Source organism: Ranitomeya imitator, chromosome 8 (genome assembly GCF_032444005.1).
Source record: "Ranitomeya imitator isolate aRanImi1 chromosome 8, aRanImi1.pri, whole genome shotgun sequence".
Taxonomy (NCBI): Eukaryota; Metazoa; Chordata; class Amphibia; order Anura; family Dendrobatidae; genus Ranitomeya; species Ranitomeya imitator.
In genome coordinates, this window is record NC_091289.1 from 56,449,524 (window position 1) to 56,475,512 (window position 25,989).

Here is a 25,989-nt window from a genome sequence, read left to right on the forward strand (position 1 = left end):
GGTAGGTGTGTGGAGGGATCAATGGACTTTAAGAGACTACATCAGGAAGAGACTTGCAGCCTAGCGGGAAATCCCGGTGACCCCCGCTAGGGCCAGAGCTTCAAGAGAGAACTTACATAGTGACTCCTATAACGGGGCGCACCACCTTTGTGAAAAGGATATTAACGTTAACTAGTCACTTTCTTGGTTATTCTAACCAATATAATATTGTTATTCATTCTACTGTTGATTTGCATAGTTACTAACACTAATTGTTTAAAGTCACTGTTGTATCTAAATAGCATTATATCAATCCCTGACTGTTTCCGCCTCATGATCTCTCTTCATCGCATCCAGACACCTGCATTACATTTGGCGTAGTCATCTGGATGCAACATTCAGACACGGAGATGGTGGACCAATCTGTGACCGAGCCCGGCAAGAAAAATATACCCTTGGGGGCTCTGCTCAGCAACCTAACCAAGTTCATGGGGAGCAGCGTGTCGCTTTGGGACAGGGTTCCATTCAGGCAGAGTTAGCCCTCCTGACCCTTGATCGGGAGGCTCAGTGTCATGGGGCTACCGCGACAGAGAGGTTCCAGAGAACCGCAGCGCTCTGGGCCTTGTTCACACACAGTGAACAGAAGCTCTTCACCTATATTCTGACCTGGCTGCTTTGTGCCAGCAGTGCAGGAGTTAACCTTATTGCTGAGTTGCTGAGAGCTGGGTCTCTCTCAGCTGAAGTGGATTTTGTAATCTGATCCTCTATATAGACCCAGTCCTGACTTCAGCTATTGTCAGTGATCAGTTCTACTGCCTGGCTTGGAGGTTGAAGGAGCGTAGTGTTGGTGTTGGAGGTTTATTTACAGAGATTGGTGTCTGTGGTTTTGGTTGCATGTTTAACCTGTTTTCCTTCCTAGTTTATTAGCTCTCTTCCCTTCTCTGTATTTCCTCTGTGGTTGTGTGAGCATTTGGTAAGTTTGAGACTTTTAGTTACCTTGTCTGTATACCCTGTTATTTGTTGTATTATTACACTGGTGCAGTCCACCTCCTTTGGGGGGAGAGGGGGCCACTGATAGGGCCTGCACAAGAGACAGGGATACGCTGGTGGCTCGGGACTCCTAACTATCATAGGTACCCCCGAGATAAGGGAAAGCCAGGGCCCCATTAAAGTGGTAGGGACAGGTGCGGGTCCCAGTATGCCGTCCTGCCCCTTTAACGCTGCTTACGGCGTGACAGTATCACTGACCTTAAACCTTTTGCTTGGTCCAATATGGACCCCATTGCTGCTTTAGCTGGACAAATGCAGCAACTCAGTCTAGAGGTGGCTGACCTCCGCTCGGCGGTTGTGCAGCACACTCCAGTGGCCACTGCAGTGGTTGCTACACCTCCACAAGCTTCGCTGGAGCCGAAGATTGCGTTACCTGACAGGTTCTCAGGGGGGGCGTGACAAATTTGTTACATTCAGGGAGGCCTGTAAATTGTATTTTAGGTTGCGTCCTCACACTTCAGGTTCAGAGGAGCAGAGGGTTGGAAATATAGTATCGCTCCTACAAGGTGACCCTCAGGCCTGGGCATTTTCACTTCCCGCTGACGCTTTGCCGTTACGGACTGTGGAGGAGTTTTTTCGAGCCTTAGATCAAGTGTATGATGATCCTGACCGCATCTCCCTCACTGAGTCCACAATACGCCATCTTACACAGGGAGAACGGCCAGTAGAGGAGTACTGCTCTGAGTTTCGGAGATGGGCTACTGACACATTGTGGAATGACCCTGCACTCCGTAGTCAATTTTATCAGGGCCTATCTGATAAAATAAAAGATGCCTTCTCCCTACAGGAGACACCAAACACATTGGAGGCAGCTATCTCTTGTGATCCGTGTTGACCGCCGCCTGCGCCAGAGACTTAATGAATCGCCGCTATTCAAGGGTAATTCAGATTTGGACTCACCAGAATCTGAGTCTCTAGGAGAACCTATGCAGTTGGGTGGCGCTTCTCGTTCTAAGGGGGCTGCAGCAGTACGGTGTAAGGAAGGTGCATGTTTTTTTTGTGGCAGAAGGGGTCATTATGTGAATGTGTGTCCTTCTAGAAGACAACCGCTGGAAAACTATTGAGCCCGAGTTGCGGGGAGGTTGGCAACTCGGATGTACTAATTTCCTCCTTAGGTAAACCTCAATTTTTCCTACCAGCCGAGATTCGTCTTGGTGAAAATAGGTTCAATATCTCTACCTTTCTGGACTCTGGGGTAGGGTTTAATTTAATTGATGCTGGGTTTGTTCAGGCACATGGGCTTAAAGGGACACTGTCACCTGAATTTGGAGGGAACAATCTTCAGCCATGGAGGCGGGTTTTTTGATTCACCCTTTCCTTAACCGCTGGCTGCATGCTGGCTGCAATATTGGATTGAAGTTCATTCTCTGTCCTCCGTAGTACATGCCTGCACAAGGTAATCTTGCCTTGCGCAGGCGTGTACTATGGAGGACAGAGAATGAACTTCAATCCAATATTGCAGCCAGCATGCAGCCAGCAGGTAAGGAAAGGGTGAATCAAAAACCCCGCCTCCATGGCTGAAGATTGTTCCCTCCAAATTCAGGTGACAGTGTCCCTTTAAGACTCAAGAGTTGTCTAGACTCATACCTATAATTGCCATTGATTGTGCACTTTTGAGCCAGGGGACTTTCACTCAGATCGTCCGAGGTGTGAGCCTACAAATAGGGGCGTTGCACTCTGAGTCATTACATTGTTGTGTGTTGGGGGTTTGCCGTCGCCTGTAGTTCTCGGTTTACCATGGCTCACGTTACACAACCCGGTGTTAGACTGGCAGACTCGGGAGATTACTAGATGGAGTGAGTTTTGTCAGGAACATTGCTTGGGCACTCGGCTGGCCGCATTGAGTTCTCAGGTTTTGCCAGAGTTCATCTCAGATTTTGAGGATGTATTCTCTGAGGAGGGGAGTTGAGATTTACCTCCACACCGTCCTTATGATTGCGCCATACGTCTCATTCCTGGTGCTAAACTGCCTAAGAGTAGGCTATACAACATCCCTGCCCCAGAGAGACAGGACATGAAGGACTATATCACGGAGAGTCTGGCCAAGGGTCATATCAGACCCTCGTCATCACCCATTGCTGCCGGGTTCTTTTTTGTTAAGAAGAAGGACGGGGGTTTACGCCCATGCTTAGACTTCCGTGAATTAAATCAGATTACAGTCCGGGATTCTTTTCCGCTCCCTCTTATTCCGGACCTCTTTAACCAAATTGTGGGGGCTAAATGGTTCTCCAAATTAGACCTCAGGGGGGCATATAATCTCATTCGGATGAAGGAGGGGGATGAATGGAATACGGTGTTTAATACTCCAGAGGGACATTACAAGAGCTTGGTTATGCCTTTTGGGTTAAGTAATGCTCCTGCTGTGTTTCAACACTTTGTCAATGATATACTTAGTCACTTAATAGGTAGGTTTGTGGTGGTATATCTTAATTTATTCCCCTGACCTCGAGTCATCAGGATCATGTACGGCAGGTCCTTCAGGTACTCAGGGACAATAAACTGTTTGCCAAACTTGAGAAATGCATGTTCGCGGTCAAAGAGATTCCGTTTCTGGGTTATTTCTTATCCTCCACAGGTTTTCGTATGGATCCGGCTAAGGTCAGGGCGGTCTTGGAGTGGGATCTGTTATGATAAGGTAATTCAGTACCACAATGGACATAGAGGTCAGAGCACATACAGTGACCTGACAATAACCCAAAAACATAGAACGAGCTCTGAGACGTGGGAACTCTGCTGACCGCAATCCCTAATCCTCTCCAACCACACTAGAGGCAGCCGTGGATTGCGCCTAACGCTCCCTATGCAACTTGGCACAGCCTGAGAAACTAGCTAGCCTGAAGATAGAAAATAAGCCTACCTTGCCTCAGAGAAATACCCCAAAGGAAAAGGCAGCCCCCACATATAATGACTGTGAGTTAAGATGAAAAGACAAACGTAGAGATGAAATAGATTTAGCAAAGTGAGGCCCGACTTTCTGAACAGAGCGAGGATAGGAAAGGTAACTTTGCGGTCAACACAAAACCCTACAAAAACCACGCAAAGGGGGCAAAAAGACCCTCCGTACCGAACTAACGGCACGGAGGTACACCCTCTGCGTCCCAGAGCTTCCAGCAAGCAGGAAAAAACAAATAGCCAAGCTGGACAGAAAAAACAGCAAACAAAATAGCAAAGCGGAACTTAGCTATGCAGAGCAGCAGGCCACAGGAACGATCCAGGAGGAAACAGGTCCAATACTAGAACATTGACTGGAGGCCAGGATCAAAGCACTAGGTGGAGTTAAATAGAGCAGCACCTAACGACTTCACCACATCACCTGAGGAAGGAAACTCAGAAGCCGCAGTACCACTTTCCTCCACCAACGGAAGCTCACAGAGAGAATCAGCCGAAGTACCACTTGTGACCACAGGAGGGAGCTCTGCCACAGAATTCACAACAGGGATCGTCCTGAGGACCTTAAGGCTTTACAGAGGTTTTTAGGTTTTGCAAATTTCTTTCACAAATTTATTAAAGACTTTTCAGTGGTAGCCAAACCATTGACAGACATGACCAAGAGAGGCACGGATTTCTCCGTATGGTCCAGTGCGGCCAGTAAAGCTTTTGAAACTTTGAAAAAGTGTTTTTCCACTGCACCCATATTAATACAGCCTGACATCACTCAGCCATTTGTGGTAGAGGTGGATGCCTCTGAGGTAGGGGTGGGAGCTGTATTGTCTCAGGGGATTTCTCCGAGTAAGTGGCGTCCGTGTGCATTTTTCTCGAGAAAATTATCTCCTATGGAGAAGAATTATGACATTGGTAACAGGGATCTGTTGGCAATTAAATGGGCATTAGAGGAATGGCGTGATTTTTTGGAGGGAGCACTTCACCCTGTCATGGTGATCACAGATCACAAAAATCTGTTATATTTAGAATCTGCAAAGCGTCTTACACCTAGGCAGGCAAGGTGGTCTCTGTTCTTCGCCAGGTTCAATTTCTACATTACGTACTGGCCAGGAAATAAGAATGTCAAGGCTGATGCATTATCCCGTTGTTTCCCGGGGGGGTGGGGATAATTGTGAACCAGGTCCTATACTGCAGAAGGGTGTAGTAGTCGCCGCAATGAATTCTGATCTTGAGAAAGAGGTGGTAGAGGCACAGGGGGACGCCCCAGTAGCCTGTCCGTTAGGTAAACTTTTTGTTCCAGCTAATATCCGTCTCAGGGTCATAAATGAGCATCATGACTCAGTTTTGGCCGGACACCCTGGAAGTAAGGTTACCGCGGACCTACTCACTCGGCGTTTTTGGTGGTCTGGGATAAGACATGATGTACAGGAATATGTCGCTGCCTGCAGTGTCTGTGCGCGTTCCAAGTCCTCTCGTTCTCGCCCGTCTGGGTCTCTCCCTTTGGAGATTCCCAATAGACCTTGGACTCATTTGTCAATAGACTTCATCACTGACTTACCGGTTTCGGAGGGTAATACAGTTATTTTAGTCGTAGTTGATAGATTTAGCAATATGTCTCATTTCATTGCGCTCCCCGCATTACCAAATGCTAAGACTCTGGCACAGGTCTTTATTAAGGAAGTTGTGAGACTGCATGGTATTCCTTCAGATATTGTCTCAGACCGGGCGGGGGGGGGGGGGGGGTGCAGTTTATTTATAAGTTTTGGAGGGCTTTCTGCAGCCGGCTGGGGACTCATTTGTCGTTTTCTTTAGCTTTTCATCCTCAATCCAATGGTCAGACTGAACGCGTAAATCAAAATCTTGAGACTTATCTCAGGTGTTTCATCACAGAGAATCAGGAGGACTGGGTTAAATACTTACCGCTAGCAGAATTTGCTATAAACAATCGTACTCATGAGTCTACTGGTAAGTCCCCGTTTTTCGGGGCATATGGTTTTCATCCTCAATCTAGTTCATTTAATAGGAGGGATTCCTCAGGTGTTCCTGAAGAGGAGAGGTTTTCTTCATCCATCATGTCCGTATGGCAAGGGGTTCTTGAAAAATTAAAGATGGGTTCCAGGTATAAGGATGCGGCTGATCGGAGACGTGTGGAAGGTCCGGACCTGTGTGTGGGTGATTGAGTTTGGTTGTCCTCGAAAAATATTAAGCTGAGAGTTCCCTCGTGGAAATTGGGCCCTAGGTTCATTGGCCCTTATAGGATTGTGGCCGTCGTGAATTCCGTTGCTTTTCAGCTGGCTTTGCCTCGGTCATTTAAGATCCATAATGTTTTTCATCGCTCCTTACTCAAAAAGGTTGTGGCGTCATCCAATCAGTCCCCTTCACCTCCATCTCTGGTCCTTGTTGATGGAAATCTCGAGTTCCAGATTTCCAGGGTTATGGATTCTCGTTTAGTCCGTCGATCCCTACAATATCTGGTACACTGGAGAGGGTACGGTCCTGAGGAAAGGGTAGCTGCTGCCGATGTCCATGTGGTTAGGTTGGTTCGGGCATTTCATACAGCTCATCCTGAGAAACCTGGTCCTGAGGTTCCAAAGGTCCCTCGTAGAAGGGGGGTACTGTCACGGGGCTACAGCGACAGAGAGGTTCCAGAGATCCGCAGCGCTCTGGGCCTCGTTCACACACAGTGAACAGAAGCTCTTCACCTATATTCTGACCTGGCTGCTTTGTGCCAGCAGTGCAGGAGTTAACCTTATTGTTGAGTTGCTGAGAGCTGGGTCTCTCTCAGCTGAAGTGGATTTTGTAATCTGATCCTCTATATAAACCCAGTCCTGACTTCAGCTATTGTCAGTGATCAGTTCTACTGCCTGGCTTGGAGGTTGAAGGAGCGTAGTGTTGGTGTTGGAGGTTTATTTACAGAGATTGGTGTCTGCGGTTTTGGTTGCATGTTTAACCTGTTTCCCTTCCTAGTTTATTCCCTCTCTTCCCTTCTCTGTATTTCCTCTGTGGTTGTGTGAGCATTTGGTAAGTTTGAGACTTTTAGTTACCTTGCCTGTATACCCTGTTATTTGTTGTATTATTACACTGGTGCAGTCCACCTCCTTTGGGGGGAGAGGGGGCCACTGATAGGGCCTGCACAAGAGACAGGGACACGCTGGCGGCTCAGGCCTCCTAACCATCATAGGTACCCCCGAGATAGGGGAAAGCCAGGGCCCCATTAAAGTGGTAGGGACAGGTGCAGGTCCCAGTACGCCCTACTGCCCCTTTAACGACGCTTACGGTGTGACACCCAGCCGACGGTTATGTACCGCCCACTTAGGGATCGTGACTCTGGAAAAGGTGATAAAAATCTTGGAGGATATGAATGGTGACACCACGGACCTAGGGCACCTCCGCATGCGGTTGTTCCAGCCGGTCCAGGAGGAAAGTGAGACTCTAGCTCACTATGTTAATGTATTGCAGGAAGTGAAGGCCCATATCACCAAGAAGATCCAAGACGGATACTGAGGACTGGGTACCTTGGACGAAGTGCTGCGGGAACAACTCGTGACTGGACTAAAGGATCCCTCTGTGAAGCAGATCTTAAAAGGAGCGCCTATGCTTGAATCACAATCTCAGCTTCCTTGAGGTCTGGGCCGAAGCTAGATTCTTGGAGAGACAAACCCCTGTTATCACCGCCACGGTCCTGAGTCATGAAGTGGTCACCCCTGAGTCAACCCACACTGAGCCCAACTGGGTGCGGGAGATACGTCAAGAGATTCTGGACATTTGAGGTGAGTGGTGCAGCATTAATGAGGCCTTTGCTGCCAACCCTCTGGCTGATCACACGAAGTCATGTTAAAGGAGGTCTGAGCGGCAAAGTCTCTCCTTCCGAACCTCATCACGCCGCGTACGTAGCATATCAGCAGAACATGAGCGGGAATGTTGGACCTGTGATGGAAGGGGGAATATTTCAAAAGACTTCAAATTGAGGAGGAAACGGGGCACCCATTAAACTAATGCGCCCCACGGTCATGGAGCATACCGTCGGGTTTTGAGCCTCAGAAGGCGCAAGAGAGAACTCTGAGGATATTGCCTCCAAGAGACCCATTACCTGGGCTGAATTTAATGGGTAATGCATTCGCTGCTTGATGGACAAGAGGTCTCAGATGACCACAATGCCTGAGGCATATTTCCAGAGTCATTTTACCGAAGTTGCTCTCTCCAGAAAAGAACATGCCAGCCGACTGGTGGCGGCTAATCAACTGCCTAACCCAGTAGCCGGAGTAGTGTGGATGTCTGTCCGGGTGTGCAGAAAAAATCTCGGCCGAAAAGGAATAGTGCTGACAAAGTGGTCTGGAGTCAGAGGACCTATTGTAACCCTGGGCATGAATATGCTAAAAGAAGTAGGACAATTCTTAACGGAGGGCCCTGATTAAAAACAACAAAGGTGTTCCAGCAACTTGTCAGACAAATTCAGAAATTACCCGTTTTCTGCCAGTATCTCAGCGAAGTTTTGATACCGCCCGAAGTCGCAGTGACACTGCCGGTGGAACAGACTGTACTCTCAATGCCAGTATAGGCCTATGTATCCTTAGGGAGTGAGGACGTACAGATTGAGCCTATAGAGGGAGAAGAAACAATCTCAGGATTATTGGTGGCCCGCACCCTGGCCACTGTGCGATAGGGACGAGTATTTATGTGCTGTATAAACTTAAGTGGAGCAAGCCTACAGTTGATGAACCGTTAATAAGTGACCCGAGTTTGCATAATGCTGGAAGATCTCCCCAGAACTGATGCTATAGGACTGACACCTATGGAAGGAGAAGCATGCACCTTAATGATGTCGCTCAATAGTCATGAGGCCAACCTCACAGTTTTCCTAGAGGCAAGTTGGGCAGGTTGAACAGTTATTACAGCAGAATCGAGGGGTGTTTGCACAGCATGAAGATGACTTTGGGTGCACCCAGGCTATTCAGCACGAGATCAATACAGGAACCACTGAATGCGTTTTCTGTACAGGACTCCTATTCCTTGCCCAGAATTGAGGAGTCCCTATCTGCATTAGGGAAAGTGAAATATTTTTCCTCTCTTGATTTAGCCAGTGGCTACTGGCAAGTCCCAGTGACTGAGAAGCAGGTACGGACTCGGACTGAAATTCAGCCCTTGCGTTTGAAATAATACAGGTCCATGTTGTTCCCGTCGCCAAGCACCAAATTGAATATATTACTAATATTACCCTGGATGCAGGAATGCAAGATTTACTACATGACCAATATTTCCAATGATTCCCGAGGGATAAGTGATGGAGTAGGTGACTTTGTGCTCCGTCACAACTCTTAACAGTATGGGTGTAATTGAGAACACTGATTCTGTTAATAACGTAGCAGACAAGGTGGCCCATGACCAGACAGGCCCTTCTGGCATTTGCCAGATGGCCAGTCCGGCCCTGCTGAGAAGGACCGCCCGAGACATACTTTGTCCTCTCTATGGGCCTGTTCAAGTTCAAGCGGATGTCTTTCAGACTGATGAATGCACCAGGAACCTTTCAGTGTTTGATGGAAAGATATTTGGGGATCTGAACTTCAAAGCCACTTTGATCTATCTGGATGACATAATCATTTATTACGCCACGTTTGAGGAGCATCTTCACTGGCTCGAGCAGGTGCTGGAGTGGCTTCAAAGACACGGATTAAAAAATTAAGCCCCGGGAAATTGTACATGGGCATTTACCCCACCGTAGAGAAGGTGGCTGTGGTACAGAAGTGGCCCACGCCTACCAAACTGAGAGCATTCCTAGGGCAAACCGGATACTACCGAAGGTTCATAAGGGTCTTTGACAAGACTGCAGTTTCACTCAGCGAGTTGTTGAGGGGTACAGCTGGGGAGCCAAACGTCAACCCATTCAGTGGGGCCCACGGCAAGAGGAAGCGTATCAGGCATTGGAGATGGCACTGACAGATTCCCCAATCTTGGCCTTCTCCAGGTCTTCGTTCTGTACACTGTTGGAAGACTATACAGACTGAGGGCAGTAGTGGTTCAGATACAATAAGGAAGAGAGCGGGTGCTCGCTTATGCCAGTAGGTCACTGTGAGACATGGAGAAGAATCCGGACAATTACAGTTTGTTCAAACTGGAGTTGCTGGTGCTGGTATGGGCCATGACCAAGAAATTTGCAGAGTATTTGTTGGGGTCAAAAATACACCTGTGGACGGACAACAATCCCCTAGCCCTCCTTGAAAATGCGAAGCTGGGCACTCTAGAACAGAAGTGGGTCACAAGGATGTCTAAATACCAGTACGAGATCTCCTATCGGTCTAAGTCCCAGAATACGCTTGCAGACACCTTGTCCTGAGTCACACAAGCCAGACTGAAGACAGACATAGATGAAGAGCGTGAAGGGGTCGAGTTCGCTATGGCTGTAGTATCTGCTCAGGAGTCTAAAGAAGAGTTCAGACCCACCCAAATTCGTGGCTGCTCAAAAGATGAGTGGATACACCTGCAACAGTCCAGTCCAGAGCTGGTGAGGCCGAGGAAGTAGGTCGCTCTGGCAGAAGCGTATATAGGAAGGGGTAGCCTTGGCCGGCTCAGAGAAGCTGCAGCCCACCAGCTCCCAGTAATCAATTGAACTCGTGTCTTACATGTATGAGGAAACAGTATGGAGGGGATGGGTGCATTCACAGTATTGGGATTGGTGCAGACACAGAATGGGGAGTATGGGTGGGAATGCAGTATGTGGAATGAAGGGGGTGATGTGTGCAGAATAAAGATTGAGTAGTGTGGGGGTAGCATGGGGGGACAGTGTAAGGTCACAGCTGGGGAGTGGAAGTGTGGTGGCATAGTGTAGAGACTGGGCCTTATAGGGGGGGACACAGAGTGAAAAAGAGCCCCAATATGAAAAGGAGAGGGCACTGAGTAATATACAGTACATAATAAAAGAGAACTATGTAAGATACAGCTCTGACAAAAATTAAAGGGAATCTGTCACCTCATATTTCGTATATAAACTGCGGCCACCGCCATCATGGGCTTATCTACAGCATTCTGTAATGCTGTAGATAAGCCCCCGATGTAACCTGAAAGATGAGAAAAACAAGTTATATTATACTTACCCAGGGGTGGTCCTGGTTCGGTCCGATGGGCGTCGCGGTCTGGGTCCGGCACCTCCCATCTTCATACGATGATGTCCTCTTCTTTGCTTCCTTCCGCGGCTCCTGCTCAGGCATACTTTATCTGCCCTGTTGAGGACAAAGTACTGCACCTGCTCCATAATAGGAATCCGCAGGTGGAATCCGAACGAAATCCGCAAAACAATCGCGGTAATTCCGCAGGAAAGCCGCAGTGCGGTTTACCTGCGGATTTACCAAAATCAGTCTGGAAAAATCTGCAGAGTAATCCGCAGCGTGTGCACATACCCTTGCGATGAGATTGTATGTTCTTCCCGTGTTTGCGCGGGTTTCCTCCCACATTCCAAAGACATCCTGATAGGGAATTTTGATTGTGAGCAGCATCAGGGACAGCGATGATAATGTGTGCAAAGTGCTGCGGAATGTTAGCGCTATATAAAGATTATTATTATTATTATTATTACTACTATCCTATCATTGGTCTGTCTAGGTCAAATACGGTAATGAATAAAATTGGTTTAAATTGAATTCTTACAGAGTTGCTGTATAATAAACAGTTTCGGGTTTTTTCCTGGAAGAAATATGGATGATTTTACATGAGTCTGTATGAATCCAGTCAAAATGAGATGCCATCTAGAGACCATTATATATTTTGGCAGAATAAATATTTAGCTATGAAATGTGTCACTTGAGCGGCAAAGAGGGGTCATTATTTTTGTGTCTCTGTGGCTCTCCTGTTAGTGATCCCATAGACCAGACCAGGATCATGTTACCCTGGCTGTACAGCCGGCCCCGTACAGCTGCAGCCTGGTACAGCAGCAGCCAGGTACAGCCGGCCCTGTACAGCCACAGCCCGGTACAGCCGGCCCCGTACAGCAGCAGCCAGGTACAGCAGCAGCCAGGTACAGCCGGCCCGGTACAGCAGCAGCCAGGTACAGCCGCAGCCCCGTACAGCAGCAGCCAGGTACAGCCGGCCCGTATAACCAGCAGCCAGGTACAGCCGGCCCGTATAACCAGCAGCCAGGTACAGCCGGCCCGTATAACCAGCAGCCAGGTACAGCCGGCCCGGTACAGCAGCAGCCAGGTACAGCCGGCCCGGTACAGCAGCCAGGTACAGCCGCAGCCACGTACAGCAGCAGCCAGGTACAGCCGGCCCGTATAACCAGCAGCCAGGTACAGCCGGCCCGGTAAAGCAGCAGCCAGGTACAGCCGGCCCGGTACAGCAGCAGCCAGGTACAGCCGGCCCGGTACAGCAGCAGCCAGGTACAGCCGCAGCCCTGTACAGCCGCAGCCCCATACAGCAGCAGCCAGGTACAGCCGGTCCGGTAAAGCAGCAGCCAGGTACAGCAGCAGCCAGGTACAGCAGCAGCCAGGTACAGCCGGCCCAGTAAAGCAGCAGCCAGGTACAGCAGCAGCCAGGTACAGCCGGCCCGGTAAATCAGCAGCCAGGTACAGCCACAGCCCTGTACAGCCGCAGCCCCGTACAGCAGCAGCCAGGTACAGCAGCAGCCAGGTACAGCCGGCCCGGTAAAGCAGCAGCCAGGTACAGCCACAGCCCGGTACAGCCGGCCCCGTACAGCAGCAGCCAGGTACAGCAGCAGCCAGGTACAGCCGGCCCGGTACAGCAGCAGCCAGGTACAGCCGGCCCGGTACAGCAGCAGCCAGGTACAGCCGCAGCCCCGTACAGCAGCAGCCAGGTACAGCCGGCCCGTATAACCAGCAGCCAGGTACAGCCGGCCCGTATAACCAGCAGCCAGGTACAGCCGGCCCGGTACAGCAGCAGCCAGGTACAGCCGGCCCGGTACAGCAGCCAGGTACAGCCGCAGCCACGTACAGCAGCAGCCAGGTACAGCCGGCCCGTATAACCAGCAGCCAGGTACAGCCGGCCCGGTAAAGCAGCAGCCAGGTACAGCCGGCCCAGTACAGCAGCAGCCAGGTACAGCCGGCCCGGTACAGCCGCAGCCAGGTACAGCCGCAGCCCTGTACAGCCGCAGCCCCATACAGCAGCAGCCAGGTACAGCCGGCCCGGTAAAGCAGCAGCCAGGTACAGCCGGCCCGGTAAAGCAGCAGCCAGGTACAGCAGCAGCCAGGTACAGCCGGCCCGGTAAATCAGCAGCCAGGTACAGCCACAGCCCTGTACAGCCGCAGCCCCGTACAGCAGCAGCCAGGTACAGCAGCAGCCAGGTACAGCCGGCCCGGTAAAGCAGCAGCCAGGTACAGCCGGCCCGGTAAAGCAGCAGCCAGGTACAGCCGGCCCGGTACAGCAGCAGCCAGGTACAGGAGCAGCCAGGTACAGCCGGCCCGGTAAAGCAGCAGCCAGGTACAGCCGGCTCGGTACAGCAGCGGCCCGGTACAGCCATGTGCACACTTCAGACCTTCCTTTGCCCCTTTAACACTGAGTCAGGCATGTAAATGACATCACTGCCCCATCATGTGACGGCCCAGGCCCCGCCTCGGGGTGACGTCAGTGCATGACTGTGTTTTTATGAATGAAAGGAATCTGTGAGTGAGTAATTCCAGGAAACGGTAACATTACAACTCAGCAGATCTGAGCACTCCCTCCGCCAGCAGGCAGCACACGGCCGCGTCAGGGACTCCAGGCCCCGCGTCCCCCGGCAGCGCAGGTAAGCGGCTCGTCCACGCTCTGGGTGGGGGCTCGTTGTATTACACGCTGGAGCGTGCGGGGGGCGCTGTGTGCGGGCACCGATCTGTCTGATCGCTGGCTACATCCGGGAACGGCCGGAATCTGCAACCTGTGGCTCCCCAGCTGTTGTGAGGTCGTGCTGGGAGCAGTAGTCCCTCGGCTGGGGAGGGGGGTTGTTGTTGTTCTCTTGTATCAGCCCAGTGTGGGCTGTTGGTAAATACTGCTGTGCGTGTAAACATGGAGGAAGGCCTTCCCTAGGAGAACTTCCTCTCCGAAATGTGCTGGCACAAGAAGAGGGCGCAGGATTGGCCCAGAGGGCAATGTTTTATCTGCATTACTGTCACCCAATGGGTCTCCCTCACCAGGGTGGTTATGAAAGAGTTAACACTTTCAGAGACTGCGCTGAACCCATAGCGCACCCCAGCGTAGCCCCCGTACAGGATGGCCAGTCCGAGCTGTCACCGGCCCCTCACAGATGTGTATGACAGCTCTGCCACCCATGTGTGTCACTGCCAGTGGGTACCACACACGACTATGGGGGCCGCCCAGCACAGGTGGGCACCGGTGCCATCAGACATGGTGGAAGCCACAATAGCGGAGGGGGCTCTTCTGGCTGCCGCTCTGTTTTCCTTGCTGATTGCTCCCAGATGAAGTCATGTTGTCCCGTCGTCTTCTTCCGGAGAGGAGTGTGTGTAACATTCCTTACGTAACATTCCTGTTTTTCCTTGGGTGTTGTCTGTGTCTTATTGTACAGAACATGCAGGAGGCGTGGAGATCTGCTGGAAGGAAAGTCCAAGACGTTGTCTCTGCTTCGCATTCTTATTCCTTTCCATAGTTTGTTTCCGAAAATGGGAACAATCCGGAGCTCAGCGATGAAGACTAGGATTCGGCCTACGGACGCCCGCCTGGAATCCTTGGCCCCCTGGGAATCCGGGTTTGGGAACTCTTCTGTCTCCTAAAGTGCAGTCAGGGGGAAGTTCATCCCGTTCTGTGCAGTGGGCGACTCCAACCTTTTGTTATTGCCCCCGTCTATGGCCCCCGTCTATGGCCCCCGTCTATGGCCCCCGTCTATGGCCCCCGTCTATGGCTCCCGTCTATGGCCCCCGTCTATGGCCCCCGTCTATGGCCCCCGTCTATGGCCCCCGTCTATGGCCCCCGTCTATGGCCCCCGTCTATGGCCCCCGTCTATGGCTCCCGTCTATGGCCCCCGTCTATGGCCCCCGTCTATGGCCCCCGTCTATGGCCCCCGTCTATGGCCCCCGTCTATGGCCCCCGTCTATGGCCCCCGTCTATGGCTCCCGTCTATGGCCCCCGTCTATGGCCCCCGTCTATGGCCCCCGTCTATGGCCCCCGTCTATGGCCCCCGTCTATGGCTCCCGTCTATGGCCCCCGTCTATGGCCCCCGTCTATGGCTCCCGTCTATGGCTCCCGTCTATGGCCCCCGTCTATGGCCCCCGTCTATGGCTCCCGTCTATGGCCCCCGTCTATGGCCCCCGTCTATGGCCCCCGTCTATGGCCCCCGTCTATGGCCCCCGTCTATGGCCCCCGTCTATGGCCCCCGTCTATGGCCCCCGTCTATGGCCCCCGTCTATGGCTCCCGTCTATGGCCCCCGTCTATGGCCCCCGTCTATGGCCCCCGTCTATGGCCCCCGTCTATGGCCCCCGTCTATGGCCCCCGTCTATGGCCCCCGTCTATGGCTCCCGTCTATGGCCCCCGTCTATGGCCCCCGTCTATGGCCCCCGTCTATGGCCCCCGTCTATGGCTCCCGTCTATGGCCCCCGTCTATGGCCCCCGTCTATGGCTCCCGTCTATGGCTCCCGTCTATGGCCCCCGTCTATGGCCCCCGTCTATGGCCCCCGTCTATGGCCCCCGTCTATGGCTCCCGTCTATGGCCCCCGTCTATGGCTCCCGTCTATGGCCCCCGTCTATGGCCCCCGTCTATGGCTCCCGTCTATGGCCCCCGTCTATGGCTCCCGTCTATGGCCCCCGTCTATGGCTCCTGTCTATGGCCCCCGTCTATGGCCCCCGTCTATGGCTCCCGTCTCAGACTCCTGTTTTTCATGAGTTCCAATGTAACCGGAATACCATTCGTCCCTGTTCCCTTGTCCGTCCGGACGTTCCAGTGTAATGAGTGGTTTGGTGCATCACTTATGTAAACGGAAGCAGAGGGGTCTGTTGATTATTATGGGGTCTGTCTTCAAAAAACCAGACACCAAAAATGACCCCAGAATAAGTAGCGGGGCCCCGATACTGCAGTTTGCATAACTGATGGAACGGACATGTACACAGAGACAGTATCTGTCACGGGCTCAGATTTCGAAAGAAGAGTTAGATGAGTTCGAAGCCATAATAATAATAATAATCATCTTTATTTTTATATAGCGCTAACATATTCCGCAGCGTTTTACAGTTTGCACACATTTTCATCGCTGTCCCCGTTGGGGCTCACAGTCTAAATTCCCTATCAGTATGTCTTTGGAATGTGGGAGGAAACCGGAGTACCCGGAGGAAACCCACGCAAACACGGAGAGAACATACAAACTCTTTGCAGATGTTGTCCTTAGCCTTCTCTTATTGTACATGACGCGGCAGTAACATGACATTCCCCGGCCATACCCTGTTTTGTTTCTGAAAATGGGAACAGAGCACAGTGATGTATTGCGGATTTTCTCATCCGAGAGCATCGGCCAAATCACATTCTGATCAGAGTGTGATCATAATGAAATCTGATTCTCTCGGAAGAGGAGATGGAGAAAACCATTTCTCCATCATCTCCATTCTGTGGAAATTGGTCTGCACTCAGATGTTATCCGAGTGCAGACCAATATTTCCTATGCACTCACTGACTTGAATGGCTGAGTGCAATCTGACTATCAGATCACACTAGGGAATGCAGGTTTTTTTAAAAATTTTTTTCGTTGGACTGTCTCTGTTGCGGGATAAGATCCGACGTGCACAGCCGCATAGAATAACATTAGCCCAAGTGTCGATCCAACTTGTTGTCGGATCACACCCTCACCGAAAATATCGTCTGCACCTGTTCTTAGAGGGACATTTCTGTGTTATCCACAGGATATATCATGAATGTTCATCTCTGGGACCTGCACTCCACCTCCAGGGCTGAAGTGGGGCCACATGCACAGCTCTCTACTGATACGGGTGTTCGAATAGCCGAGTAAGTGAGACTCGTATGGCCACATCTCCATTTACTGTGCCCAAAAGACCAATGTTGGAGGACTCTATTCCCGAGATAGGAGCAGATCTAGAAGGGGCACCGCCTCTGCCAGACATCTATGGCGCATGCTGTGAACTCCTAAATGGAATTAGTCTGGTGTGTATTGTGAAGCTTTTCTAGGGCATTCATGTCACTATGGAGTCTTGTTCACATTTCATGTGAATCATCAGATTTTGTATTCTGGTGAGGTTTGGCTTGCTTTATGTCTGTTAGGGATGAGCGGACTCGTGAATGTTTTGGGTTCATCCGCATCGGATGAACTGTAGTCCAAAGTTAAGTTCGGGTATCTGAACATGACCCCGACCCCATATAAGCCAGTGGTGACCAGAACTGTCTGTCTCCACGGACTGACAGAATGAAGAAGACCGAGACTTTTTATTATTCATCTTCTAGTCAGCAAAGAGAATTGCAGCACACTATGATCAGTCTGCAATCACACTACTGTGATCATACTACTATGAGTACTCTGCAATCACACTACTGTGAGAACTCTGCAATCACACTACTGTGAGAACTCTGCAATCACACTACTGTGATCACACTACTATGAGTACTCTGCAATCACACTACTGTGAGCACTCTGTTAGCACACTACTGTGATCACACTACTATGAGTACTCTGCAATCACACTACTGTGAGAACTCTGCAATCACACTACTGTGATCACACTACTATGAGTACTCTGCAATCACACTTCTGTGAGCACTCTGTTAGCACACTACTGTGATCACACTACTATGAGTACTCTGCAATCACACTACTGTGAGAACTCTGCAATCACACTACTGTGATCACACTACTATGAGTACTCTGCAATCACACTACTGTGAGCACTCTGTTAGCACACTACTGTGATCACACTACTATGAGTACTCTGCAATCACACTACTGTGAGCACTCTGTTAGCACACTACTGTGATCACACTACTATGAGTACTCTGCAATCACACTACTGTGAGAACTCTGCAATCACACTACTGTGATCACACTACTATGAGTACTCTGCAATCACACTACTGTGAGCACTCTGTTAGCACACTACTGTGATCACACTACTATGAGTACTCTGCAATCACACTACTGTGAGAACTCTGCAATCACACTACTGTGATCACACTACTATGAGTACTCTGCAATCACACTACTGTGAGCACTCTGTTAGCACACTACTGTGATCACACTACTATGAGTACTCTGCAATCACACTACTGTGAGAACTCTGCAATCACACTACTGTGATCACACTACTATGAGTACTCTGCAATCACACTACTGTGAGCACTCTGTTAGCACACTACTGTGATCACACTACTATGAGTACTCTGCAATCACACTACTGTGAGAACTCTGCAATCACACTACTGTGATCACACTACTATGAGTACTCCGCAATCACACTACTGTGAGCACTCTGTTAGCACACTACTGTGATCACACTACTATGAGTACTCTGCAATCACACTACTGTGAGAACTCTGCAATCACACTACTGTGATCACACTACTATGAGTACTCTGCAATCACACTACTGTGAGCACTCTGTTAGCACACTACTGTGATCACACTACTATGAGTACTCTGCAATCACACTACTGTGAGAACTCTGCAATCACACTACTGTGATCACACTACTATGAGTACTCTGCAATCACACTACTGTGAGCACTCTGTTAGCACACTACTGTGATCACACTACTATGAGTACTCTGCAATCACACTACTGTGAGAACTCTGCAATCACACTACTGTGATCACACTACTATGAGTACTCCGCAATCACACTACTGTGAGCACTCTGTTAGCACACTACTGTGATCACACTACTATGAGTACTCTGCAATCACACTACTGTGAGAACTCTGCAATCACACTACTGTGATCACACTACTATGAGTACTCTGCAATCACACTACTGTGAGCACTCTGTTAGCACACTACTGTGATCACACTACTATGAGTACTCTGCAATCACACTACTGTGAGAACTCTGCAATCACACTACTGTGATCACACTACTATGAGTACTCTGCAATCACACTACTGTGAGCACTCTGTTAGCACACTACTGTGATCACACTACTATGAGTACTCTGCAATCACACTACTGTGAGAACTCTGCAATCACACTACTGTGATCACACTACTATGAGTACTCTGCAATCACACTACTGTGAGCACTCTGTTAGCACACTACTGTGATCACACTACTATGAGTACTCTGCAATCACACTACTGTGAGAACTCTGCAATCACACTACTGTGATCACACTACTATGAGTACTCCGCAATCACACTACTGTGAGCACTCTGTTAGCACACTACTGTGATCACACTACTATGAGTACTCTGCAATCACACTACTGTGAGCACTCTGTTAGCACACTACTGTGATCACACTACTATGAGTACTCTGCAATCACACTACTGTGAGAACTCTGCAATCACACTACTGTGATCACACTACTATGAGTACTCTGCAATCACACTACTGTGAGAACTCTGCAATCACACTACTGTGATCACACTACTATGAGTACTCTGCAATCACACTACTGTGAGAACTCTGTAAGCACACTACTGTGATCACACTACTATGAGTACTCCGCAATCACACTACTATGATCACTCTGCGGTCACACTACTATGAGCACTCTGCGATCACTACTATGAGCACTCTGCGATCACTACTATGAGCACTCTGCGGTCACACTACTATGAGCACTCTGCAATCACACTACTATGAGCACTCTGCGGTCACACTACTATGAGCACTCTGCGATCACTACTATGAGCACTCTGCGGTCACACTACTATGAGCACTCTGCGGTCACACTACTATGAGCACTCTGCGGTCACACTACTATGAGCACTCTGCGGTCACACTACTATGAGCACTCTGCGGTCACACTACTATGAGCACTCTGCGGTCACACTACTATGAGCACTCTGCGGTCACACTACTATGAGCACTCTGCGGTCACACTACTATGAGCACTCTGCGGTCACACTACTGTGATCACACTATGAGCAGAGTGTGATTTGCACAGTTGACAGATTCTCTAGGATGAGAGCATGTGCACTCCAGTGACCCTAGTTTAAAAAACAAATCTATACATATGACGCCCAATGGAGCATTACATTTGGACATTGCAATGTCCCTGCAGATCCTTAGTGTGGAGATCCTTAGTACAGAGGTGTACAAGATCCCTTATGCTTTTTACAGACCTTCTGAGTAAAGGTACCGTCACACATAGCGACGCTGCAGCGATACCGACAACGATCCGGATCGCTGCAGCGTCGCTGTTTGGTCGCTGGAGAGCTGTCACACAGACAGCTCTCCAGCGACCAACGATCCCGAGGTCCCCGGTAACCAGGGTAAACATCGGGTAACTAAGCGCAGGGCCGCGCTTAGTAACCCGATGTTTACCCTGGTTACCATCCTAAAAAGTAAAAAAACAAACGCTACATACTTACCTTCCGCTGTCTGTCCTCGGCGCTCTGCTTCTCTGGTCTGGCTGTGAGCGCCGGGCAGCCGGAAAGCAGAGCCGTGACGTCACCGCTCTGCTTTCCGGCTGACCGACGCTCACAGCCAGTACAGGAGGAGAGCAGAGCGCAGCGCTGGAGGACAGACGGCTGTAGGTAAGTATGTAGTGTTTGTTTTTTTACTTTTAGGATGGTAACCAGGGTAAACATCGGGTTTCTAAGCGCGGCCCTCTGGTCCTCCTAGATCTTGAGATTCTCCTGCCATCTTGCCATGGGTCTCATCTGAGTTTATTTCTGACTGATGGTTGTCGTACGCTGCCTGGAAACCTGGACTGGAAACAAGTCTCTCACCAGCCCCAGTGTAAAAGCTCTCCGCCTATAGATGGTAAAGGCACAATAGATTTGCTCTACGTTTATTTTTAGACTGTGCTCATGTTTGACCTCCAATGAAAGTCTGAGAGCTGCCATTGCTTCTGTGGTTGGGCAGGAGTGATCCCGTGTCCTCAGATCCGAGGCAAAGGTGGATGATGACTATGGATGTACAGTGTGTGATGTGTGGCTGGAGAACAGACAGTGCTTCTATATGGTCGTCCAGTGATCACAGTGTGGACGTGTTCTGTCTATATTGATGAGATGGTGATGGGTGCCCACCTGTCACTGGCTGCCGCCCCTGAGAAGAATCACTCGCTGTCAGCAGATGTGTAATTCCTTGTAATATTTAGTATGTAGAAAGATAGGAAGTGTACCGTACGATTCTCTGTAGAAAGTCTTTGCTCAGCACTGAACTACTGACCCCTCAGGTGGAGAACTAACACGGAAGTCAAGAAGCCAAAATATCCTTTGTCATGGAGTAAAGTTCATCTCCAGGGAGATGTGCCATTCCTGCCAGGTGGGGACTCTAGGGTTCGGAGGAAGCTTCTGTCTCGTTAGGCTCTAGGATATGAGATGGGCCTTATGCAAGTTCTTGAAACAATTTTTCTGAGAACAGGAGAATTTTTTTTAAACCCTCCTTAGTGATGTCTTCTAATTGTACTTGTTTCTATCTCCGCCTAGTCCTAACGTGATGTCTATGGGTGGATTCACACCAGGATCGGCGAAATTCTGCTAGGAGTAGGTAGGGTCTGCTCCACTATTTGTGGGTAAGACACAGAATTCTCCTGATGTCACGTGTAACGTACTGCTATGTACTCTTTCACGTGACACTGGACCATAGAGAGCCACAGATAGACCTGTGCTTTAGTATTGGTGTGGCTGCCAGGTTATACTGGGAGTTGTAGTTCATAACTGCTGTAGAGCCATTAGTCTTCTCTGTTGGACGGTAGAGACTAGATCATTGCTAAAAATTAATTGTTGCACTAGATAAGGCCTGCTCCATCCTTGTTGTACACGTGGATATTATAATCACATTTTGTACGTTAGTGATGTACACTGGATTCATTATTAATCTCAGCACTGTGCTCGCAATATTATCACAAAAGTGTTTTGTTTTTTTCATCAGTCCCTTCAATGTAATACTTACCCACCATCATCTTCTGGCAACCACTGGATTGGTCTGTGACCAATATTTCTGGAACCAGTGGAGGTTGATGCTGGCCACCTGCTGCATAAATCATTGTTGGGAAGACTGGGTCCAATTTTGTAATTGTTTTTTTATGAAGCCCTCGTACCCAATGCCCATTCCATGTTAGGGTAAGGCTCATACGACCGATTTCTCCACATCCGAGAAAAACGGTCCCATTATTCCAATCAGACTTTGATCAGAGTGGCATCAGTTTTTCTGAGATTTGGAGAGCAAAAAAAATAAGTTTCTCCCCTCTTCTCCATTCTGTCAGTCCACGAAAATCAGACCACACTCGTGTCATCTGAGTCACCCAAGTAGGATCCCTTTTTTTTTTTTTTTTTTTTTTCCACGAACCCATAGACTCACATTGCCGATTTTGATCCAGCACTCAGATCAAAGTCAGACATGTCTCCATTTTTTTTTTTTTTTTTGTTGCGGACCACCCTGTCCAAAGACAAAATCAGATATGTACACCGCGTCGCAAGATATCATGTGCACCAGTGCTTTCGGTGAAAACCATGGATAGCACTCATATGAAAAAATCGGTCATGTGCACAAGCCCTTGGTGTGAATATTTAGTGACTCTTGCTATCCAGACCTATACACAACTCATTGACGTATGTCATGGATGTTCTATGTTTCATAGCTTTCCTTGTCTGCATCCTTTTTCTTACCATTCCCAGGGATCAGAGCCATCATAGAACTGAAAGTCTACTAGCTCATGACCACTTTTATCTTTGTTCAAGGCTAAAAAAAAAATGTTATTTAAAGGGGTTGTGTCATGTACATTAGTGGTTAAAATTACAAAATGATTGTAAAAACAAGAAACTTTGTAACTTACCAGTACTAATTTTTTAAAAAATCTTCAATTTATTAGTCCACTGCTTGCAGTCTAAGTTACTGGCTGCTTTAGAGTGTCTGGTCTTGTAGGCAAGGAATGTGCACTTGTAAGCTGTTTGCTATATCACTTGCAAGCGTCCCGATAAAAGAAGACTGGATCGCTGTATTTAGACAGCTTTAGTGACCTAATGTTACACCCATACTGCACAGGCAAAATGACCTCTGCTAGCAGCATGAGAGTTTACAGTTCAAACCAGTGACCCAGCCATACTGCCTTGTCTGATCAGTCAGGAGCGCACTGCAACCAGGAAGTCAGGAGGCAGAGTGGCAGTGCGCTCCTGCAGACAGAAGGTAAGCACACCCCTTAAACTTCTGGCCATGAATTGTTATGATGATCTTACAGCTTCTGTAGCTTCCTGACCCTCCCCGTACACATGCAGGCTCAGCTTGTCACACTTTTTTGAGAGGGGACTAACCTTCTGCCAGTGTCTTATCTCCCCAAGAATAAAAAGAGCAAACAATGAAATTGTACAGGCCTGATCCTTTTCTTCCCAACAGAGGGGGGAGTCTGCAGACCTTCATACACTAGACAGTCACCTGGACCTGTCTCTTTGCTCTAACACACGTGGGCACCTTTACTCTTCTTTTACTATACTGTTAGAAGATTAGTGCATTGATACCGATTATTGAAGTGCTTAGATTTTAATTTTTCTGATAACTCTGTTCTACATATTTTCAAAAGTTGTCAGGTTCAGTTATGAAATGAGCCTTTTCTTAATGATTTTGACCTCCTGAATTCAAACTGACAGTGACATTTTTAGTTGGCTCTTGTTTCTAGATCGAAGAGTTTTAACCTTTTACTGCTACATATAATTGATGCATAAAAGTTTCAGAACCTGGAAACATTATTATTTTTGCAAATATAAAGATGCAGAATATTTTGTTGCCAATTTTCTGATATTTATTTAGAGGAAACTTAGCAACAATTCAAATAACTAAAACCTGTCTAAACACTATTGCAAATTATAAACAGATACCGAAATTGCACTGCAAAATTTGGTCCTCATTCAGTGACAACTCTTTTTTGCTTGTCTCTTGTACTCCTGCATTTAATCATCTCTTTCAATTGTTCAACAGTAATCTGCAATCATTGATGAATTCCATTTTCCTTGATATCTTTTTGCCATAGCCGCAATATCTTGGTGAAATCTCTCACCGTGCTCGTCTGTTCTCTCACGTAAGAAAGTGATTTTTTTTTTTTAGGGCATCTTACAGCCATGATCCTTGCATGTTTTGCAACTCTTCATGTTATTTGCTCTTGAGTTTCCCAAAAAGTTAGTTTCCACTAATGCGAATGCTTCCCATTGAGCCTTTTCCTCGCCCTGAACAAACGGAGAGACTCCTTATCTTGAAGACGCTTACGAATCTGAGATCCGATAAAGACTCCTTCCTTTATCTTTGCTTGACTCAACCATTAGAAATTTATCAATGAGATACCGTATTTTTCGGACTATAAGACGCACTGTACCATAAGACGCACCCCAAATTTGGGGTGAAAATTGCAGAAAAAAAGATTTTTTTTATAAGATGGGGGTCCGTCTTATTGTCCGAATGTAAGATCTCTTACCTGAGGGCAGGCAGTGGCAGAGCAGGGTCACAGGAGGCATGGTGGTGGCAGAGGTGAGGTGATGCTGAGCTGCGGTGGGCGGAACGGCGTGCACCTGAGCAGGGTCCCATCCTGCTTAGGTGGGTGGCGCCATGGCCTGGTGTCCATGGGGAGGTTGCTGCAGTGCTGTGGCGGCGGCAGATGTGCGGTCACTTCCTCAGGTGGCGGCAGCCAGGGTCCCTTCCACATTTGAGGTGACGTCGCGGCCCGGTATTGAAGGAGAGCAGCAGAGCTGGGTGAGTCACGGTTTTCCCAGTGGCGGCGGCCATCTTCCTGAGGTCGCGCGTGTGCAGATTCAGTATTCTGCTTCCCAGGGCTTCAGGAAAATGGCCACGGGTGGCCGCACGTGCGCAGATTTAGATCACGGCGGCCATTTTCCTGAAGCCGAGATCTCAATCTGCAAACTCGGCTTCAGGAAAATGGCCGCCGCGATCTCAATCTGCGCACGCGCGGCCTTCCGCGACCATTTTCCTGAAGCCCCAGGAAGGAGAAAACTCAATATGCGCACGCGCTGCCTTAGGAAGATGGCCGCCGCCACCGGGATATCCGTAACTCACCCAGCTCTGCTGCTCTCCTTCAATACCAGGCCATGGCATCGTTCCGGCTTCAGGTCACCACTTTGTGTATAAAGAGCGGTGACTGTAGCTTCACCCTGGTTCTGATTGACACTTGCTCTGCATTCAGCCAATAAAAACAAAAAAAAAAAACCTCCAGACTGTCCAGGGACACAATGTGATATCAAGTATTGCACCCTTCTACCAAATAACTTTAAATTGATCAGTATATGACCTACTCACCCTTTTCGTACCCCATTGCTTTTTCTTTGCACCTTCCTACTCATTCCCCTGCAACAGGTAGATCCCCTTGTTCTACTCTTCTTAAAAGTAAGGTATTGGACTTAACTTTTAAACTTTAAAAACCTTTTATCTCCTATCCACAGGGTAAGGGATAACTTTCTGAATGCTGTGGGTCTGAATTCTGTGGTTCCCAGCGATCCCTTAATTGGGTATTACCAAGTTCGAAAGTTATCACCTATCCATGGGATAGTGTATGACTTTACAGTCACTGGAAGTCCAACTGCTGTGGCCCCTATCGAACCCAAGGCTGAATGGAGCGGTGGTTGATCATGCGCTGTGTCGCTCCAATTAGTCTTAAAGGGAATTCCATTGATTGCCAAGCGCTGCACTTATCTGATCTTCGGCACCACCATTAAAATGTGCGCAGTGCACATAATCGACCTCCGCTCCATTCAGCACTGGTTCTTGGGTTCGCTAGGGGCCACAGCATACGGACTTCCAGTGACTGTAAAGTTATGCTCCAAACCTTGGATTGGGATAACTTTCAAACTTAATAATTCCTCTTTAAAGCAAAGTATACACGGTAAATACCGCTGTTTGAAATAGCTGTTGAAATGGTGTGATTAGCCTGCACATTAAATCATTAGTAATGCAATCTGCATCTCCAGTCAATTTATGCTATGGATGCACTGAGCTGAGCTTGGGACGCAGCTTCAGTGATGAGCGGTAATGTCATAGAGGTTACT

General features: G+C 48.9%; 1 protein-coding gene across 1 annotated transcript in view; it reads left to right on the forward strand.

The window, feature by feature from the left end:
* Positions 1-13,478: 13,478 nt before the first annotated feature.
* The window catches only part of MAFF (MAF bZIP transcription factor F), a 64,773-nt gene continuing 52,262 nt past the window's right edge, over positions 13,479-25,989 (forward strand). The window contains exon 1 of the mRNA XM_069736965.1: positions 13,479-13,639. The gene's annotated coding sequence lies outside the window, so the exon portion shown is untranslated. The remainder of the gene's footprint in view (positions 13,640-25,989) is intronic.